At 35.2% G+C, this 9,990-nt stretch overlaps 1 pseudogene; it reads left to right on the top strand.

Moving 5' to 3' along the window:
* The first annotated feature begins 837 nt into the window (after window positions 1-837).
* LOC149194039 (AAA-ATPase At3g28510 pseudogene) lies at window positions 838-1,566 on the top strand (annotated as a pseudogene).
* Window positions 1,567-9,990: the final 8,424 nt, after the last annotated feature.

Raw genomic sequence — 9,990 nt, 5'->3', positions numbered from 1 at the left:
TCCCAATTAAGGAAAAATTATTGGAAATATGAGGAAAAGTTGCATTTAAATAGGGTTTTGAAACCATTAATTCATAGATTTAATGCATGTGACAATGATTTGAAGAGAGATTTCAAGAAAATAGCCAAATGGGATTGCAGAGAGTTACGAATGAGGGTTTCACCAGTAGTAGACCCAGTATTGAACCCCACCATTGGATCTTCAGTCTATTGATGGCGCCAAGGTATGTTCCATTTGTAAACTTCAATGCATTTTCAACCCCCACATTTAGTCTTCCACATAGAGAGTACATGCACGTCAGGTTTCTGATTCAAAATCTATTGTTTTTTTGCAGCCACACTTGTATGTTTAGCTCACTTAGCCTATTCGTGTCCTGAAGTTGTCAACCCTCATAAAAGAGATGCATAAGGCAGAGGGGGATCCTGGTCCATTCTTGAATCTTGGCTACAAGGGAGGAGACCAGATCCGTAGCTTGCACTTGCAAACATAATAACCCCCTGAGAGGGGTCTCAAATCGAAAGAATTGAATCCATGATTACAACTTGGGGAAGGGTGGATTTAGCTTCATACAACTCCCCAAAACTATCTGCCACTCACGATGACTAGAGAGAGGGCGAGCCTACACCAATCCTTTTAAAAGAGGTCCCTTGACTGCTACAATGTTGTCAGGACCAAGGTTAGTCCAACTTATATTGGAGACGATTTTAGAATTCTTAGCGGTGTTTTTCTTTGTTTGAGTTGTCATGGATGAAACAAATCATGTGAAAAATGCCCCCTTTTTTCATTTGAAGCGAGGTTTATGGAAAAATGGAGATCTGGTCGAATTTGGGGTCGATCATGGCTTCTGTGATATTCATACATACCATAGCCAAGCAATACCTGCCTCCAGAATTCTACGATATGTTTTCAAAATGGATGCGCAAGGTCATAGGGATACTGTCTTCTTACATCTCAGTTGTGATAGAGGAGAACGATGGCATCAAGGTGAGCGAAGTTTATGAGGCCGTGCAGACTTACCTGAGCGCAAGGTCATCTTCTGCTGCCAAGAGATTAAAACTGAAGAAGCCTCAGAATAACAAGGAGTTTACGTTCAGCATGGATAGAAACGAGCAGATCGAAGATGAATATGAGGGCATCAAAATGTGGTGGGTATTCCACAGCAGTGAGAGAAAACAACAGATCATGTTCCACCAAAATTCTTCTGATGAGAAATGCTCTTACGAATTGACGTTTCACAAGAAACACAAGCAAAAGATATTCGATGAGTATCTTCCCCATATCATGGACGAAGCCAAAGCGCTGGAGATTAGAAGCCGCTACAGAAAGATTTACATCAATCAATCTAGTTACGGGGACTATGAATATCGAAAGAGGCTGTGGACACCCATTGTATTCGATCATCCAACCACTTTCGATACTCTGGCTCTGGAACCAGATCTGAAGCAGGATATTGTGGAAGACCTCCAAAGATTCTCGAGGAGAGAGATGTATTACAGGCAAGTTGGGCGAGCAAGGAAAATTCATGCATTAGATGTTGTAGCTCGTCTCGTTTTTCTAAGATTCTAGGAATGCCTACGTATGCTATTTTTAGCATCTGCAATTTTGGTTTGCCCATTCGAAATTGATGTTTGCATGGATGCATATTTTCTTCTTTATTCAGGCCAACAGGTTTTCCAGCTGTCAACAAATCTTAAATTTCTTGAACTTCGAAGATACTTAAGATATTAGAAAATGTTGTGCACACTTGCTTGTTTATGTTCTTAAAGTTAATGGATGATCCTAAATCTTAGTGCACAAGTGTTTTTATTTCCGATTCTTCAAGAAAAATGCCTCTTCTCTCACTTGAATCAGGATTTTCAATAAAACCTAGTAAAAAATGCCTCTCGTCAATTTTCCAAGATTTGACGAGTGTGTTTGTATGTGGTTTTTGGAATATGTTGCTTGAGTTGAATTTTTGGTTCTACTATTTGAAATCATGAGATTTAGATTATTCCTGCATGGACATTTTTTTCATGTAGAAATATCTTTATATTTCATACTAGGAATCTATATATTTAGATTCTTTAGTATGAATTTAGATTCTTTATATTTCATACCATCATGAGGTTCATTACAAACATCTACAAGAAATGTTATGTTTTGTGGTTTAAATGTCTATAGTTTTCTTGTGTGTTATGAAATTGTTCTTAATTATCACTTTTTTTTTGTTCAAGGATACAGTTCTCTTAGCATTGGTGTTCTTTGTATCCTTCCTAAATGATTAATATGTATAAAATAAGCAACACATCATAAGCCATTGCCTTTATTTACCCATCTCCATTAGAACATCATTGCCAATGTGCCAATGAGTATCTTATATTTTTGTGAAAATTTATTTTGTAGGTCCATTGCTGCTGATAAAATCAAATGAACAGTGCTACAAAGAGCTACCTTTTCAAATTTCAGAAACTGTTATGAAACTTTTCTTAATTATCACTTTTATTTTGTTCAAGGATACAATTCTCTCAGCATTAGTGTTCTATGTATCCTTCCTAAATGATTAATATGTATAAAATAAGAAACACATCAGAAGCCCTTGCCTTTATTTACCCATCTCCATTAGAACATCATTGCCAATGTGCCAATGAGTATCTTATATTTTTGTCAAAATCTATTTTGTAGGTACATTGCTACTGATAAAATCGAACGAAGAGCGGTATGAAGAGCTACCTTTTCAGATTTCAAAATGCAATATTGAAAACATTCAACAAAATATTAATTTGCCATATGAGGAGCAGGATGATTTTGACAATAGTGTGTTCCTTGTTGGAGAGCCTGACTTTGATTCCAGACCACCTCAGGATGGACTTGAATATCTTCGACAAGTCAGGTATGTAAATTATAAGATCTCCTTAGCTTTCTTATATATTTTTCTTAAATGGAAGTATCTCCTAAAATTGTAGAAGTATTAGCTGGTTAGTTCTTCAATATGCTCAAGGATGTTTTGCACTCACATTCTTTTCCATCTATCTTTAGCACAATTTCCTATCCATTCTGGAATTAGTGAAGGAAAGGGTTAAGTTTTTCCAAATCTGAAATATGATAGTTGAAGTTAGTCATGGTTTGTAAATGTGAATGCTGTTTTTTTTCAAATTTTGGTTCTATATATTTGTCTTCTCATGCATTAATCTAGCCAAAAAGTTACATATCTTGGATTTGTTTTATTCATATTTTGAACTAAATGGCTTTTTTGCAAGAGGATTTATATTTTCCACTTGAAACTTCATGTAAATTAATGACAATTTTCCAAATAGCTACATATTAAGTTGAATTCTTTACTGCCTAGATTTTCTAAATCATAGTACAAGATCAATTTTTTTTCCTCAAAAAAAATTATAATTTCTATTCAAAAGAAAGAATGGAAATCATATTCTTTTTTTGCTCTAGGCATGTGTACAAAACAAGATTAACATAAAAAAGTTTTTCATTTTTTCCTCTAGATACATATGGATTAAAAAGATCACAGTTTAAAGCAAAGAAATCCCCCTTACATTCTACTGTTAAGAACTTGAGATTATCTTCTAAAGATTGTTGCCAAAAGTAAGTCTCATGACTATCCTAAGAAATTTACAATGCAGAATTTACAACAAATAACAATGAGAATGACTCCTCAGCACTAGCCTTCAAATCAAAAGACAAAAGACCTTGACCGTGTCAAGGCACCAAAGATAGATTCTTCTAAAATAGATAATCCAACTTCAACTTGTTGACCTTCTTTTGAAAGTGCACCAACCACCATATTGTGTTCACATTATACATGAGTGTGTGATATGGCAGTAAACAAGGATGATGCCACTTTTAACTAATTTTCCAAAATCTTCCAGTTTAATACATTGAATTTTAATCTCCCCTTTCATCCATTGAATAACCAATTAGTTCCCATATACATGCAGTTTCCTAGCCCTTTGTCCATGGGATTTTTCAAAAGAAGATGAAGGACCATGATTTCAGTATAACTGTTTGACCCAATTCCCAGACCAGCCTTGAATGTGATGAGGGGCTCTTTAGATGGGAATAAAATACCTCTTGCATTTCTAAAATTATCTTGTCCTTGTCTAGCACCATCAAAGAAACTTCATGGAGAGGATTTGTCAATATATATGTCTCTCGCCTGCCATTGTTGTCTTATCTTTGAAGATGTTTTGCATTCATGAAAAATTCCATAGACCTGATTGTAAACCTTGGAAGTTTGAATTTGTTTCCCTTCAAATATTTGGGCATCACGTACTAGCCAAATACCCCATTTAGCATGACATAGAATTTCCCTAAAAACTTTTAATTCCTATTTTTGAAACCAAGATCTAAGGCATTCTTCCATCGAAGTACCTCTTCAAGCATTGTCCATTCTAGTTATTTTTTCTAGATATTTCTACAGATATTAAGCATATGGACAATGAATAACTAAATGAGTAATTGTTTCCACATTCCTCATGTTGGGTCCTTGTCTTCCTCTTTTATGTAAGCCTTCCCATGTTGGAACCTTATCTCTGATTGTGAGCCATAGGAAGATTCTTGTTTCTTAGGTGTCTTTATTTTTTGTATTTTATTCCACCATCACATATCTTCTTGACCAAAAATATCCATTAAATATATATAACCTGAATTTATAGTGTACATACGTGTAACATTATTTTTAGCTCACATCAAGGAATCCTCTGAATCCTTCCATTCTCCACCCAAATTGATAGATTATGTTGATTCCCAACCCCACTGCCAAACATTTGTAGCATTAGTATACACAATTTGATGTAAAGTAAAAAATACTTCCTTTTTTCTCATGAAAAATGGTTTATTAGGTTAGGACCTAGAATAATTTGTTCACCACATCCCATAATTGGATTTAAGTCAATCCTTACATTCTTCTCATTGCCATTTTTCCATGTAAAGGAGTTTACAACATAGGAAAGGTTAGTGCCATGGCTTTCTAGTGATTTGAAACATTATTAATACTTTTCTAAGGAGTCCTTATCTAGTCCAATAAAGAAGTAGGAGATACATACTTCTTGAATCTTCACTCCTTGCTTTTCCAAAGATCTTATACAATAAGGTTCCCAGACATAGCACCAATAATGACAAAAAATGACCAAAAACAACAATAGAACTGATCTGACCTAATTGGAAACTGATAGAGCACAAGGAGAATCAGTTTCTATAATAAGCATGTAGGAATGAGCCGACAACTATCTCAGCTAGTACATGAGAGCATCACACGCATATTTGCATATTTATAAAGGAGTAGGAAGGGAAGGATGGGTACATCCTGTAGTTACATAGGAAGGGAGGGGCACATTCTATAGTTACATAGGTGTAGATTCCCACCAGTAAGGTCAGATGAGTCCTAGAACATAGGTATACAACAAGCACATATTTGGCCTTTGTTGTGTATCTATTATTCTTTATATCATTGATGGATGGTTATTGGTTGATGTAAAACAAAGGATGGGAAGGTCCTACCAATTCTCTTGACAAAACAAAATCAAGTGGAGTGGTAGAATTGTGTTTTAAAGGGTGAGCCAGAAATCAATACTTGAAAGGTAGAACTTGAGAATAGCAAGCTATATGATCTGGATCTAGAGAGATGACAGACTGTGGGAAAAAAATGATGGTATTGACGAGTCTTCCCTGCAAATCAACTCTAACTGTTAGACCACTACCCAAATTTTAGTTATCTGCAATGGCAATAGTGACTCTAGCTTTATTTGTATGAATAGTGACTTTGGCCATTGTCCTGTTATTTTCCTATGAATGATTTTGATTTTCAAACTCCAACTAGTTTGTTGTTAAACTAATTAAACCTTTGATGACAAACATATAGTTTTCAATGCTCTTTTCTAAATCTATTTTCTTGAGAAAATTTGTCTTTTACTTTAGGTATTGTAGATTGCTACTATGTGACATATGCTATGATATAATTGCCTAGATAAATAGACAGAAGTGTTGTACAATGTAGTATTTTTTAAATCTAAAGAAACAAAATTTCCAAATAAAAAGTTTATTAATTAAGAACATCTTTTAGACTTCTTAGCTAAGTTATGATTATATTTCGGTAGGGGATTTTGTGTACAATGATATTATGTTGTCTCTTTGGTTTCTGTCAAGTAACAATGGTTAATAAGGAATGTGTTCTTGAGTAGCAGGCACACATCTGATTCTACTATCGACAAGGATCTCCATTGTTTTCAGGCATGGCAATAAAAGTGTAGATGTCAGTGGGATCTCCAAAGTTTGTGTTGGATGAATTTAATACTAGTGATGATTTTGATTCCTTGTCAGATAAAGAATGTCACAAGTCAAATTCAAATCAGCAGAAGCAACTCAAGAATGAAGGGGAAACTATTGCTTTCTATTTAAGTGAAGTCACTGGAACACCTCAACACAATAAGGTGTAAGTCTAGCAATATTTCCTCTCCTACAATAGATATGCACAACATTCCTGTGTCTCCATGTTTCTTAGCTGAAAAAAGTGGTGTTGTAAAACGAGTTTTCTCCTCAAGTTCACCAGTAGTTGGAAAAAGAACTACAAAAAACTATTTTGTGACTGAGAAAAGGGCCTCGGCATAATCATATTTCGGTATTTTCAAAACAAAGAGAAATGATAAAACACCAACGGACTCAGAGAAATTGATGACCGAGGGAGATGAAGCTATGCCAAATTCTTCGAAGAAACTTAAACATCGGGGGATAAAAGAAAACCAAGGAAAAGTGATTCTCTTAATCTACTAAATTCAAATATGATATATTCACAAAGTATCACTAGTTCTAGTAATAAAGTATTGAGTAATATGCTTAGTATTCATTGGGTCTGTCTTATGCAGTATGTTCAACCTAATCGTAATGGTTTCCAAACTCCAGTGAAAGAAAGAACTCCACATAGAAGAAAGAAAAAGAATTCACCAACCAAGGAGCATGTTGTGGGTAAATGGGAAAAGCAAGTTATGGGGATTAAGAGCCCTACAACAGGGGAAAAATGTGGTCCTGTTGGCTAATCTGAGCATTCTGGTTCATCCACACTAAGGAGCAATTAAACTGTCTACCCTAGATGTGATCCATATGCCTTTGAACTAAAAATTAAACAAACACCCCAATATACATGAAAGACAAGTGAAGCAAGACTAAACAAAAAATTAGATTTTTCATCTTTTTCTTCTCCAACACACTGAGAAAGGCACCATCAACTCCATGTTTTATGGATTTTCTAGTTCAAACTTATGAAATCTATTCACTAGATTTTGCTGCAAAAGAGGTTGTTAAACACTACAAAATATAGATGTTTGGACATGGAAGGTAGTGATGGAGTGTGTTGTTGAAAAAACAAAATTTACATTGCTTCTAGTCATTTTTATTTGTGATTTAGTATCGACTCTTCTGTTTCATTAGAATTAAGTCCATTTTGTATTGGCAGATAATTGAACACATTTTTTTTTCCAATGTTTTGCAATCTTAAAGTGAACTAATTACTGACTTATTGTTTGGTGTCCACTGCTGAAAAGAGATACTCTTACTGTGATAAGTTTCAATTTTTTTATTTGTTGGTTGTTGTCATGTTTTGAGTGTGGACTTGTGAAATTCCAAATTGCATGTTGGTTTATGTGAAGGGGATATATATATATATATATATATATATATATATATATATATATATATATACATACATATCCTATGTGATTCATGGTTTCCAGAGATTCGTCTCACATTTGCTCAAAAGTTTAGATATCATTCAAATATTTAAAATTCGTAATTTTTATTTGAATTTTTACATGATAAAGGAAAGACAAAGGTCCCAATTATTAAAAAACACCTAACAACAACAACATTGAGATTTTTCTTTCACTCAACCTATAACATATTGCATCTGTCTTCATCAATGCTCTTCTTCCATATGCTATCCACTTATGACATTTCCTTTGCAATATTTGGTGCATTTGCTAGTTATAGGTCATTCATAGGTTATAAATGTCCTCAGACTTTCACTTCCAATTGAGTCTCTTATATGTAACTATTTCTCATATAAAAACTTGGTGTCAATGAGTCGAGACATGATCTTATTATTCTATGGCACTTAGTGGCTAGGACATTAGCCCTATAGTTAAGGCTTATAGCCCCACCCCATCCATATTTTCAGACAGAGTGAAGCTCCATGTCAATTAGACTCTTTAATAGGTGATCCTTAGCACCTCCCTAGACAACAATCAACAATGCAGTTTCCCTCTTATTTCTAGGGTGTTTATTCACTATTACACAACTTAAGGAGGCATTTACCAAGGCTAGCCAAGAGGAAGTAGAAAATACCACCCTAGGTTCCCAACAAATGGAGACTTATTGGTTGGTTCAGAGCAGGCAAGAAGTTAGGGTAGACCATTTGAGGTGATCCCCTTATTAGAACCATTCCCTAAGTACACCAATTAGAATAGAAAATCCCCCCACCATGTTTCCAAACTCACATCTATACGTTGAACATGGACTCGCATATCTACATTTCACTTTTTCATTTTCATTCCATTTCAATAGGTAGGCATTTTAATAGGTAGGATAGGTGATCCTTTTCCACTGGTTCTATGCCATAAGCAACAATAAAAGTAAGTTCCTGATACCCGATCATATATTGATCGGGTATCAATATATTGTTGAGACTTTAATATATTGAAAGTTGTAGAATTTACAATTTATGAAGTTTCAAGGTCTAATTTTTAAAAGTCTAATTCTTTAAAGGGTGCTAGCTCAATGGAAGAGCACCTACTTTACAAGAATTATGTTGGTGGTTCGATTGCATCGTGCCCTGATATCCATATGGAATGGTGACGATCCATTTTTGGGGACAAAGGCTCTTTTGACCATTACCAATGACCTAATGGTGAAATTTTTCGACTCTCACCAACATATGAAATTGTGCCATTCAACAAATGCCACCATATATGCACATCAATAGTGACGACCATGAAACATGTGTAACCTGAAATCATTGTTGTTGATATGAAATGGGGACAGACACTTTCTGTCATTATAGTCATTAGTCGTGATGGACCATGAATGTCACCAAAACACCTATACTTTTGGTAGTGCAGATTTTGGTGATGGTCAATGAACATCACAATATATATGCACCAATAGTAATTGCCATGAAAAATACATCACAATAAATTGTTGTTGTTCATATGAAATGGTGATGGTCACTATCTGTCATTATAATCAATATTCGTGATGGACCTTGAATGTCACCATAACACCTATACTTTTGGCGACGCTACCTTTGGTGACGTTCAGTTTTTTGGTGAAGTTCAATTTTTTGGTGATCGAGGCTATGGTCCGTCACCATTGGTCATATGAAATGGTGACGGTCGCTATCCATCATTATAAATCATTATTGGTGATTGACCTTAAATGTCACCACAACACCTATACTTTTGGCGATGCCACTTTTGGTGACGTTTAGTTTTTGGTGACGAAAGCTCTTTTGACCATCACCAATGAGCTTATGGTGACATTTTTCACCTCTCATCAATGTCCTTTTTTATTGTAGTGAAATGGGGGATTATCACCTCAAAGCCCACACATTTTCATTCAAATGGGTGGAGCTATTATTTTCCTTGGTGCTGAATGTCTCTGCACATTGGGCCCTATCACAATGGATTTCTAGGAGTTGTATATGAGAATTGAGAAAAGTGACCATAATCATACATTGTGGGGACTCCAAGTAGGTGTTCCTACTATCATCAAATTGCATTGAATGGAGAACCTTTTAAAAAGGGCCATCATGGGATAATACCACAATTTAATTCCACAGAATCCACTCCTCCTCCCATTCATCCCTATATGCAACAGGTATTAAATCACCACTAGCGAGTCTTCGACAAACCTAGGGAGCTCCCACCCTCTAGGGGTGAACATGATCATATAATCCCTTTTCTCCTAGGTACCCAACCTCCAAATTTCAGCCCCTAGTGATATCCTTTT

The sequence above is a fragment of the Pinus tabuliformis genome, chromosome 2_2 (assembly GCF_031772625.1).
Source record: "Pinus tabuliformis cultivar Carrire ecotype Pingquan chromosome 2_2, CPIR1, whole genome shotgun sequence".
NCBI classification, from domain to species: domain Eukaryota; kingdom Viridiplantae; phylum Streptophyta; class Pinopsida; order Pinales; family Pinaceae; genus Pinus; species Pinus tabuliformis.
This window is presented reverse-complemented; position numbering and strand designations above follow the sequence as displayed.